Source organism: Schistocerca serialis, chromosome 5, assembly GCF_023864345.2.
Source record: "Schistocerca serialis cubense isolate TAMUIC-IGC-003099 chromosome 5, iqSchSeri2.2, whole genome shotgun sequence".
Taxonomy (NCBI): Eukaryota; Metazoa; Arthropoda; class Insecta; order Orthoptera; family Acrididae; genus Schistocerca; species Schistocerca serialis.
In genome coordinates this window covers 77,091,215-77,103,867 of record NC_064642.1, presented here as the reverse complement: position 1 = coordinate 77,103,867, position 12,653 = coordinate 77,091,215, and the positions used below count along the sequence as shown (strand labels likewise).

At 37.9% G+C, this 12,653-nt stretch overlaps 1 protein-coding gene across 1 annotated transcript in view; it reads right to left on the bottom strand.

Annotated features, from left to right (window-relative positions):
* The window catches only part of LOC126481750 (putative leucine-rich repeat-containing protein DDB_G0290503), a 196,237-nt gene that overhangs the window by 10,354 nt on the left and 173,230 nt on the right, over positions 1-12,653 (bottom strand). The window lies entirely within an intron of this gene.

The following is a 12,653-nucleotide window of genomic DNA, read 5'->3' as shown; positions in this document are numbered from 1 at the left end:
CTGAGGCCAATGAAATTAATGTAAATTAAGACCAGGTGAGTAGCAAGAACTGAGAACATGTTGTGATGCCAGTTCCCACCTGCGGAGTTCTGAGAAACTGGTGTCTGGGAGAAAAATCCAAATGGGACATGCGGTGAAAAAGGCACTGAGGTAATGGCTGTCATGCTGTAGAGCATGCTCCTAATAGGATATTGTGTGTTGCCAGTATATACCCGGTGCTTATGCCCATTCATTCTCATTGATAACTTGGCGGTAGTCATGCCGATGTAAAAGGCTGCACAGTGTTTACTTAACAGCTGGTGTATGATGCGTTGCTTCACAGGTGGCTCTCCCTTCGGTAATATGTAGTTTGCCAGTTACAGGGCTGGTATAGATGGTGGTGGGAGGGTGCATAGGTAAGGAAATGGATGCATAAGGAGCGTAGGATCTGATCAGGATATTGCAGAGATTGGGAGGGGGTGGGAGGGGGGAGGGCATGTAAAGCAGTTCTAGGTTTGGTGAGCAAAAATAAGACCAAATGGACCTCATTTCAAGGAATTATTTTAGGAAACCATAGCCTGTTGAAGTATCTGACTGATGCAAACGAGACCAAGGTAGTACTGTGTGACAAGAGGTGTAATCATAAATTGTTTTGTGGCAGGATAAGTAGAATCAGAATTAGGCGTGACAGCCCATGAAATATGCTTTTCAACTAGGCTGGTGGGGTAATTATGTGCAGCGAAGGCAGAGGTGAGACTGGTCGTTAGCTACTGAAAAGAGTCTGCATCTGAACAAATATGTTTGCCTCACATGCCAAGGCTGTATGGGAGGGAATTTTTGCTGTGGAAAGAATGGCGACTGTCAAAATGTGAGTATTGTTGTTTGTTGATAGGTTTATTGTGAACAGAAAGGTGTAGCTGACTTTATGTGAGGATGAGGTCAACATTAAGAAAAGTGGCATGGGATTCAGAATCGAACCATGTAAAATTTATTGCAAGAATATATTTAGAGATTCAAAGAATTTTAACTGTTCAGACTCACCATGAGTTCAAATAGCAAAGATGTCATTAAACAATGGAAAATCCAGGGTGGAATGTAACAATATTAGAGAAGGAAAGTTGCTACTCATCACATAGCGGAGATGCTGAGCCGCGATAGGCACAACAAAAAGATTCACACAATTACAGCTTTCAGCCATTAAGGCCTTTGTCAACAATAGACACACATACAAACATGCACACACTTCGTCTCTCTTTACTAAGTAAGGCTGTGTGTGAAATCTACATGTGACTGTATTTTGATCATGCCCATCTGCAACTTGACATGTCTTCTTTATGTTAAGTAGCAATCTATCTTTTCTTAATTGCTAATATTATATTTGCCATTTTTGAAAAATCACATTAATTGTAATATCAAACACAAAAAGAATGAACTGTCACACTTTGTATCCTTGTAAGCATGTCAGAGATGGATCAGTTCAGTAAGAAATAAATATATACACAATTTGTATCATTTGTGAAGTATAATCAATTTAGTAAATTCTTAATCATTTATTGAAAAAAAAATAGAATAAATCATTGTAGCATGTGGTGCGGGAGTGCCAAGTCATATTATTTTTGCCACCAGGACAAACTTTTTTTGCAACTTTGTATTACTACTTGAACTTCATCTTCTTGCTTGTATATTGTCCCTTCATGATATATCTTGTTTTTTCCACACATATCCTTTCTCTTCAAATGTTTCTTCCTTTCCAAATAAGTGTTTTATTCTACAATTTTTACCCACAATTTTTGTCCTATCACATTCCCCACATTGTAGTGGTATGATCCTCCTGCTCATAAAGTTCGCATATAACTATGTGCTACATGTGTATTATACATGCCTTTCTAGCAATTTTGTGTTATTATCTACATTCGGATGCACCTAACTGATATTGTTATAATGTAATTCAAATTTTGCGTTTTCACTGAAAATTACATTGTTCTTGCTAAGTCTTATACTTTTTCAGTTTTCAACATTAGTGGACCTCCTGCATTAGAACAAGTAGTCATTTATTGATTGTAAGAAACTTTTATCCTGATATATGGTATTCACAGATATTGTTTATCTTGCAGTTTACAGAACGATTGGTAACTAATCACTTCTCTTATAAACATCTACAATAGCACAATATCAATAAGTGCTTGATATTTTATCTACTTTCATACAGGTAGATACTAACACCAAAAATACTTTTCTCCATTAATGAATTCACACTGATTTACTTTTCAGAGATTGGAATGTTGGTAACTTATTGCTAAGCTTATAATCAATTTTTTGTGGGAACTGAACTGTGACTATACAGCTGACCTACAAGTCTGAATAGAAACTTATGCATCTCTTTACAACACAGAATATTTTCATTTTTATAATAGTAAGCAATGGCATCTGGATGCAGTTTGAAGCATCATCTCTAGTGCATAGTTGTCCAATTGGCTACGAGTTTGCCTGGCATCTAAATATCACTAAAAAGTACTAGAAAACCTCTCCACTGATGTCAAGACCCCATGTAGTAGATGAAAAAGTCATGAAGACTAACAAATTTTGTAGTGCTTGCAAAATGTAGTTAATTTAATAAATTGTTCATCATTTACTGAATTAAATAGAATACCCTACCATGTCATGTATTGTGGGAGTGGTGAAATTTGTAGTGAACCAGCAGTTGAATCACTACATAAGACATTATTAGAACATTATTTTAATCTTTCTGTGTCTAGAAAGAATATCCTTAAGCTTCAGATGCTATGTATGAGGGGAAGTCAAAAAGTAAATGGACTTTTACAATTTCTCACCCTAGGGCTTGGTAACACTGCTAGTATCCAGGCCTGAAGTATTGTTGTCTGCAACAGTTCTATACAATGTGTCACTCTTATTCTGGTGTTAGTCATTGTATTGCAGCAGACTGTGAAACATGGCAGCTCCATTGTTGATGGCAGCTCCATTGTCGATCTGCACCAACGAAGAAACACGGGCAGTGATTCACTTATTGTTTGCAGGTGTTATACCTGTGGAAATTATTCACTGAATTCAAGTGCATTATGGTGACAGCTGTTTATCATGAAACAAGATCTACAAATGGATAGAGCACTTAAGTTCTACAAATGAATAGAGCACTTCAAAGTGGGAAGAACATCTCTATGTGACAAGGACAGACTGGACAGGCCATCAACGTCAACAGCTGAAGACAATTTGGAAGTTATTGAGGGTATGGGTATCACCAATACTTTACATCTATTCTGGGACATGTAAGGTGTGGTATCTGAAACTATGAACTAGATGAAACTATGAACAGTGAGAACTATTGTGATGTGTTGAAATAAACTGAAACCTACAGTTAGATCCAAATATCACAGAAAACTGCAAAAAGGTGTCATCCTGCATCAAGATAATGCTCGGCCACATTCTGCCAAATGGATGGCTGAAACAATAAAGGAGTTGGGATTCGAACTGCTGGAACACCCGCCTTAGAGTCATGACCTGGCCCCAAGTGATTTTGGTATGTTTGGACCACAGAAGGGTGTGCTCAGGGGAAGATGATTTACAAACAATTCAGAAGTCATTGATGCAGTGCAAAGTTGGTTACAGTTTCACCTAGAAAATGTTTTTCCGGTGGAACCACTGAACAAAGTGCATTAAAGTGCAGGGACATTATGTAGAAAAATAATTTATTTTTCAGTTTTCTATCACTAGAATAAATATTCCTTTTCTCAGAAGTTCCTTTACTTTTTGATTTCTCCTCGTAGTTTAATTTTAGACTCGAGTCTACTTACCTACATCTGTACCTATACTTCACAAGCTACCATACAGCACATGACAGAGGGTACAGGTACAACTACTAGTCATTTCCTTTCCTGTTCCACTCGAAAAGTATAGTGTATGCCTCTGTATAAGACCTAATTTCTCACATCTTATCTTAGTGGTCTTTCCATGCAACGTATGTTGGTGGCAGTAGAATTGCTCAGCAGTCAGCTTCAAATGCTGGTTCTCTAAATTTTCTTAGTAATGTTCCTTGAAAAGAACATCACCTTCCCTCTAGAGACTCCCATCCAAGTTCCCAGAGCATCTCCATAACATTTAGGTGTAGTTCGACCCTAAAAATAACAAATTTAGCTGCCCATTTCTGAATTGCTTCAATATCTTCCTTTAATCTGACCTGGAGTAGATCCCAAACACTCTAGCAGTATTCAAGAATAGTATCCTATATGCAGTCTCCCTTGCAGATGAACCACACTTTCCCAAAATTCAGCAAATAAATTGAAGTTGACCATTCACTTTCACTATCACAGTCCTTACAAGCCCGTTCCATTTCATATCACTTTGCAACATTATACCCAGATTTTTAAATGATGTGACTGTGTCAGGCTGAACACTATTCATGTTTTATCTGAATATTATGGGTTTGTTTTTTCTACTCATCCACATCAAGTTACATTTTTCTACATTTAGAGCTAGCTGCCATTCATCATATACAACTAGAAATTTTGTCTATGTCATCTTGTGTCCTCCTAAGATCACTCAACTTCGACATCATACTGTACACTACAACATCATCAGCAAACAACCACATACTGCTGCTCATCCTGTCCACCAAAGCATTTACATATATAGAAACCAGCGTCAGTCCTATTACACTTCTCTGGGGCACTCCTGACAATAACCATGTCTCCGATGAACTCTTGCCATTCAGGACAACTTCTTGGGTTCAATAACTTAAAAACTCTTTGAGCTACTCAGACATCAGTGAACATATTCCATATGGCTCTACCTTCATTAATAGTCTGCAATGGAGCACCATGTCAAATGCTTTTAAAAAATCTAGAAATTCGAAATCTGCCTGTTGCCCTTCATCCAAGTTCACAGTATATCAAGGGAGAAAAGAGCAAGCAAGTTTTGCATGAGCAATTCTTTATAAAACTGTGCTGATTCATGGACATAAGTTTCTCAGTCTCAAGAAAATTTATGACATTTGAACTGAGAATAAGTTTGAGGATTCGCAGCAAACTGAAGTTAGGAATATTGGTCTGTAATCTTGAGGGTCGATTCTTTTATACAGGAGTCACCTATGCTTTTTCCCAGTCACTTGGGACTTCATGCTGGGCAAGTGAATCATGAAAAGTGCCAGCTAGGTAAGGGGCCAATGCCATAGAGTAATCTTTGTAAAACTGAATTGGGATTCCATCCAGACCTGGTGACCTACTTGCTTTCAAAATTTTCAGTTGTTTCTCTAAACCACAGATGCTTACTACTGTGCCATCCCTACAGGAATCTGTACAGTGGTCAAATGGTGGTATGTTTGTGTGATTCTCCTGCATGAATGGGTTATTGAACACAAAATCAAAAACTTCGCCTTTGTTTTCTATATTCAGCTATCTCACCAGACTTGTCAAAGGGACTCGATGGAAGTCTTAGAACTGCTTAGTGATTTTACATTGGACCAGAATTTTCTCAGGTTCTCTGCCAGATCTGTCTAGTGAGACAGTGGTAGCTGTCATTGTATACTTTGCACATAGATCTCTACTAACCTTTTCTTGTCATCATTTGTGTTTTCTTTTTTGAACCAAAAGTGCAACAGCCTCTGCTTCTTCAGCATCTTCTGAATTTCATTACTGAACCATGGTAAGTCCTTTTGAACCTTAATCCACTTACTAGGCAAATAATTCTCCAGACCACGATTTACAGTCTGCTTAAACATTGCCAGTAACTCTTCTATGTCCATCTTATTGGAACTGTGTGATGTTAGTTCGCCATCTAAGTGAGATGCTGACAACTGTTTATCTGCTCTTTCTAGCAGAAACAGTCTCCTAGCCTTCTAGAGTGCTTTATTAAGTTTCATAACCACAGCTTCTATAACAACACCATGACTGTTAATCCCTGTTTCTATACTGACATTGTCAATAAAGTCTGGCCTATTTGTGGCTACAAGGTCTAAGATATTTCCATTGTGTGGGACTGCTGAACTAGCTACTCAAGACATTTTTCAGAAAAAGTGTTCAAAAGTACTTCGCACCATGGTCTGTATATACCCCAAAACACTGAATCCATAGAAATCCTAGTCTACACTTGGTAGGTTAAAGACACCCGCAACTAGTATTGGATAAGATTTTTTAAAATTTTTTTTTAAATTTAATTTTTTTGCTGATCATAGACTTTATTTGAATGACTCTAGAACAGTCAAAGTGGAATCAGGTGGCCAGTAAAAACATCCAGCAATTAAATTGGTTTCACGTACACCTGTTATACGTAACCAGATATCTTCAATGTCACGCTCAAATTTTAACTCAATAGAGACCATATTTTTGTCAATTGAAATTAGCACTTTCCCTCCTAGGGCCTCTAATCTGTCTTTCTCATATATATTTTCCATGACTCACTAAATAACTCAGAGCTTTCCACTTTGGGTTTCAGCTAGCTTTTGATCCTAAGAATAATCTGAGTGCACGAACTTTGCCTAAGCGCAGTAAATTTGGGAACTTTTGAATACTTCGACAGTTTACTGATAAAATTTTCACAGTCAAAGTGTCATTACTCTGAATGTGGCCTGATTTTCCTTGCTACAAACCAAATGGAAAGTGTTCACAAGAGTACCTCAAACTACTGCCTAGCCCAAGAAAAACCTCATGTGCAGTCCGCAAGTACTCCGCTAGCCGAGTAGCTGCTTCTTTTGCGTAGTGCACCTGTAACCTATCATGACGTAACAAGTATTCTGAAAAAGTTTCTTGAGATTATATAAATTATACTTTATTGTAAAGTAATTAAATGAACTTGTAATTGATTATAAATCTCTATGAAAATTGTAGTATAAAACTTAGATGGTGTTCAGAAGTAAGGCAGCTGCATTGACTCCAGTGGTGGTCATGTGACCAAGTTTATGAGTAAGCATGCTCAGCAGAGCACATGGTCTTTTGGTCACTGGTTCTTGTCTTGGTAGGTTGTTGTTTGGGCGGCATGTATGTTGCAAATTCAACAAATCTCAGACTGTGATTCTGTGAACTTAAAGATATGCTAAACAAGAGGACTTGTGTAGATTTTCAGACTTTTGATATTTTTGTGATATGATTAATTCCATGATATTGTGCCATAAATAATTGTAATTTCAGTGAATATTACTACTAATAAATCAGAAGTACTGCTAAAAACTGTTAATATGTATGAGGCCACCACTCAGAAATTTGTGCTCGGATGAATGTATATAAAGTCATTATAATTCAGTTGACATTTTATCATTTGCTAATTGCATATTGTGGAATAATTATGGCTTTAGAGCATTGGTGTGTAGCCAAACCCTTTTGATTGAGCCACATGATCTGTTAATGCGTGCACATTGCCCTTACTCACAGAGATGTGCTACATGGAAACTCAACTGTAGCGAGTAGCAAGCACCCATGAGTAATGTTGTACTATCAAAGGGAGTCCTATAAATCTCCTCCCGATAATGCAGGTCTAGAAATCTGTAGCCAATACTGTAACAGAGTTGATGAAGCCTTTGGTTGAGACCCTCCACTCAGCTCTAGGAACAATTCTGCAAATTGTGACCTCTGCTTGAACTGCGTCTGCTAGGCCAGCAGCCTTCACCACTTGCCAGCCACCTTTATGAACAGATGATGGCCTCAGAACCTGTGTTACAGACATAGTTGGTGCTGATGTGAGTCACAACTACACGCCAACTGCACTCTGAATGCCCAATAGCCACATGCAGGGCCAACTCCACATCTCAGATGAGGTGCACAGGATGATCTACTGAGTGCACATTGGCTCTCTTTCCAGCCCTGAACACTATCTGTGTAAGGGGCTCCATAACATGCCAAACATTGTAGCTCCTGATAACTAGTAAACCCCTCCCCCTGTGTGCCTGCTCGGACCCTGCTGCAGCTGTGGGCATGTGTCCACTCACAGGGCAAATGGGCAAGGCCATATTGGCCCTCCATCTCGAGTGACGTGAATGTGTTACCACCCATCACTCACCCCACTGTGCAGGCGGATCCACTGCATTGGGTACAATAGGAGGTGCCTCGGCAGAAGAGACCGTGGACGTAACAAGTGACACCTGAGGTGTTCCATGCAACAAGCCATATTCTCTGCCACCACTACACCCCAAGTCAGTAGATTGAAGGTGACTGACCGCAGTCAAAAATGCATTCAGCTGTTTGTTAACTGCAGCCAGCTCCTCCTGCATACACACACAGCATGCACACATCTTACCCACCCTAGCAAGTTTAACTAAAGAAGTAAATCCATGATCTGCAACTTGTTATCCTCCTGATGTGTCACCAATGGATGCTGATGCATTTGTGAGCTATGTAGATGGCTGTTCAGAAGAAACGGAAACTGCACTACAGACTAAATGACTTTACACTAACAAAAACATGAGATTAAAGCTCTTAAACAGAAAATATGCACAAAATTTGAGAAACATACTATGAGGAAAATACAGGAACCCACTGCTCTATAGGTGTGTATTGACGGAGAGCAGGGGCCTGACTGACTAGTTTAATAAATGAACAAGCACTTGTCTTCAAAACAAAAGAAATGAGTACCTACTGCACCACAGACTGACTGAATCTACACTTACAAGAATATAGGATTAAACTTCTTAAACAGAAAAACATTGAAATTTAAGAAATATACTATGAGGGAAACCCACGATAAGATAAACACTTGATTTGCCTCTATGTAGGCGTATCGGCCAAGAGCTGGCGCCTGACTGACTGACTGACTTATTAAATGAATGGACGCTACTTATGGATGAAATTACTCCCAAAAGCTTTTATAAATTTTTATAACATTATTTAAGATCTTAATGAAAACACAGCCCAAATTTTTTAACACCACTGTTGAAGGAATACATACATTTAAGAGGGGAAAAAAACTGAAAAAAAAAACACTGTGAAAGAACTATCTGAATGAGAGGGGAATCAATACATGTGATGTAGATGTACTAATAACCAAATAACTAAATGATTACAGTTTCAGAATAATTGGATGGGTTATTCAAGAGAACGAGCTTCATAAATTGCGCAAGTCAATAATGCATTGGTCCAGCTCCAGCCTTTATGCAAGCAGTTATTGAGCTTGGCACTAATTGATAAGAGTTGTTGAATATCCTCCTGTGCCAAGTTCTGTACAATTGGCATGTTAGATCATCAAATTCCTGAGCTGTTTGGTGTGCCCTGCCAAATGTCCAGTGATGAGTCATGCTCTGAACTGAGCCCCAATGGCCAGCAAAGATGTGTCTGGAGGTGCCCATGACAGCTGTGGGATACCAACCTGCCTGACATCCACCACACAGACTGACAACCTGGAGTGATTGTCTATGGTGCCATTTCATTTCATAACAGGACCCCTTTGCTTGTCATTTGCAGCACCCTTACAGCACATTGGTGCATTGACAATATTCTAAGCCCCATTTTGTTGCCCTTCATGGCAAGCCATCATTGGCTTACATTTCCACAAGAAAATGCCCTTCAACACACAGAAAGAGTTTCTACTGCTTGTCTTCACGCTTGCCAAACGCTACATAGGCCAGCAAGGACACCAGATCTCTCCCCAATTGAGAATATTTTGAGCATTATGGGCAGGCCACTCTAACCAGCTTGAGGTTTTTGTGATCTATTGTGCCAATTGTAGATAACTTGGCACAATATTCCTCAGGAGGACATTCAACAACTCTATCAAGCGATGCCAAGCCAAATAACTGCTTGCATTAGGGCAGAGCGGGCCAGTGCATACCTGACTTCACTTTGTGAAGCTCTTTCTGTTAAATAAATCATCCAATTTTCTGAAATTGTTTTGTTAGTCTCCATGTGTCTGTCAAATTGTCAGTTTCTCTCTGGTGTTGATCTTGTGATTAGGTTGCTCTTTCGAAGTTTTGTGACTGAATTAATTTATGTTCTATATATTTTGTGAAACAAACCAAGAAGTGGCTGATCGTTATTTCTTTTTGTCATTGAGATAGCACTGACTGTCATAAATTTTTATATTTTACTGTCATAAACATCAGCTTACGCCAGTGAAATAAATGTAATCATTGGGCATGCAGCTTTCAAAACTTAGATCTGGATTGGACTTTTCAGAAGAATTGTTCATAGCATAATCCTCCGCAGACAACAAAATTTCAATTTCTGCAAATCACCTTCTGTAATTCACTTTGGAAAAATAAACATAAAGTTGACATTTTTCATAATGAAAAGTTGAAACTGCTGACTAACGAAGTTTTCAAACCTTGCAAGAAGCATTGTCCCAGATGTAGATGAGAATTAGTTCATAAGTAACTACATCCTTAGAATGTGAAAGAATCAATGTCTGCTGATTATATGGGTATATTTGGCACTTGATGCCGGGTGAAGACTGTACTAGCATCCCTTGGAGATTCGACTTTTAAACTTCAGTGAACTGGAAAAATGGATTCAATGGCTTACATAAAGCAGAAAGTTCAGAAAGCACAAGGTTTAATCACCAAGCCTATAGCAGCAGCTGCTGTTGTGAGTTCCACTGATGGTTTAGAAACACAAATGGTGAAGCAATGCCAGAAATGTAAGGATATGGACATCTTAATAATGAACTAAAACTTAAAGTGTATCATTTAAGTTCTCCAACAAAGTTTAAATTTTGACTCACTCCTAGCAGATGGAGTAGACAACAAACAGCAATAGAATTTAATGTTTCTGCAAGGATGTTGAAGCAAACAAGGAAACTAGAGATGGAGGCTAGCATCTTGACAGCACCAGCGAAATGAGAAAGGAAAAAATCTCAATGACAAGATCAGACATGAAGTCCTCAGGTTCTTTGAAGATGAATTTTCTCAGCTGTGACCAGGCAAAAATAATTATATAGCAGTAGGAACGGATGGTGAAAAAGTTCATGAGCAGGAATTACTACTGCTCTGTAACTTGAAAGAAATTTTCAAAGTAAACAATATGGCAGTGAATTAGGTTTCCCAAAAATATGTGAACTCAGGCCAAAGTGGTGCTGCGGTACGCATATAGTTTGTGTGTGTGTAATACCACAGAATGCCAAAATGGTGTTGGATCCAGCACCTTTCATTGATGGTGACTATAAGGAACCAATCAAGAAATTTGTGTGCTGTTTAGAATCATAGGACTGCATGCTGCAATGCTATGAACAATGTCTTGGAAAACCTGAGCCATAAGCTTATTTAATAGTTGTTTTCAAAGAAAATGATCCAGAAGAAATGACAGAATAAAAACAGTGGGTTTATACTGCCAGGGATATGCCAGAGACATGTCACACAAATCTAGAATAGTTTATAGAGGAAATGGCTTTAAAAATTTGTTGTATGGCAAGCCACTATTTCGTTTCAAAACACCGAAACTCATACCCAAGGCAGCCTAAACAAAATCTTGAAGATACTGAAGTAATCATTTTGATGGATTTTGCTGCAAACTACTCATATGTCATTTGAGAGACTGTTCAAGGGTTTCATTGGGAGAACAGCCAAGCCACATTACATCCCAAGGTGGTCGTGGTTTACTTTGGTGGTATAGAACTTTAGAATATCAGCATCTGTATTATTTGTGATTCCCTTCATCAAGAGAAAAACAACCAATCAATCAATCAATCAACCAATATCTTTATTCATCTGTTAACAATATACATGTGTGGATGTATCAATTACAATATAGTTCCTTATCTTTAATTTGTTTCAAAAACTTGGATAATAAATACAAATATTTTATATCAGTGTGTGTGTATATATAATATTACTTTTCCATATTCAAATATTCTTCAATTCTATAAAAACTATGTGTTAGTAAAAATTGTTTAAGATCTACCTTGAATTTATGAAATTCTTTAATTTTCTTTTTTTGTATACGGCAATGCAATAAAAAGTATATTGGGCTGGTAGTTTACACTTTTTTGGTAGAGTGCTCCTTTGTGGGTGTCTCTGTGAAAATCATCCCTGTTCCTTGTTTCATGGTTATGAACCTGATTATTTAATGTTGAAAATTCCTGGTGAGTTTTCAGAAAGCATACACATTCATAGATGTAAAAGCTAGGAAGAGTCATTATTTTAAATTCTTTAAATATTTCCCTCCTTCACCCCTCGAATTTTATAACTGCCACCTGGTTTCTGTACAAATTGTAAATAGCCTTTTGTTCCCTGTATTTTACCCTTGCCACCTTCAGAATTTGAAAGAGAGTATTGAGGTCAACATTGCCAAAAGCTTTCTCTAAGTCTACAAATGCTAGAAATGTAGGTTTGCCTTTACTTAATCTTTCTTCTAAGATAAGTTAATCTTTCTTCTAAGATAAGTCGTAGGGTCAGTATTGCCTCACGTGTTCCAACATTTCTACAGAATTCAAACTGATCTTCCCCAAGGTTGGCTTCTATCAGTTTTTCCATTTGTCTGTAAAGAATTCGCATTAGTATTTTGCAGCTGTGACTTATTAAACTGATAGTTCGGTAATTTTCACATCTGTCAACACCTGCTTTCTTTGGGATTGGAATTATTATATATCTGAAGGTAAGCACTGGCAATCAATTCTGTGTCATGATTTATTAGTTTTCTTGGCGGAATTTTCCTTTAATGTATTTACTTTATAACATAAAAAGACAACTATGTATATTGACTTGCTCCACAAATTTACATCTCAAGGTGCTAAATGAACTACTGACA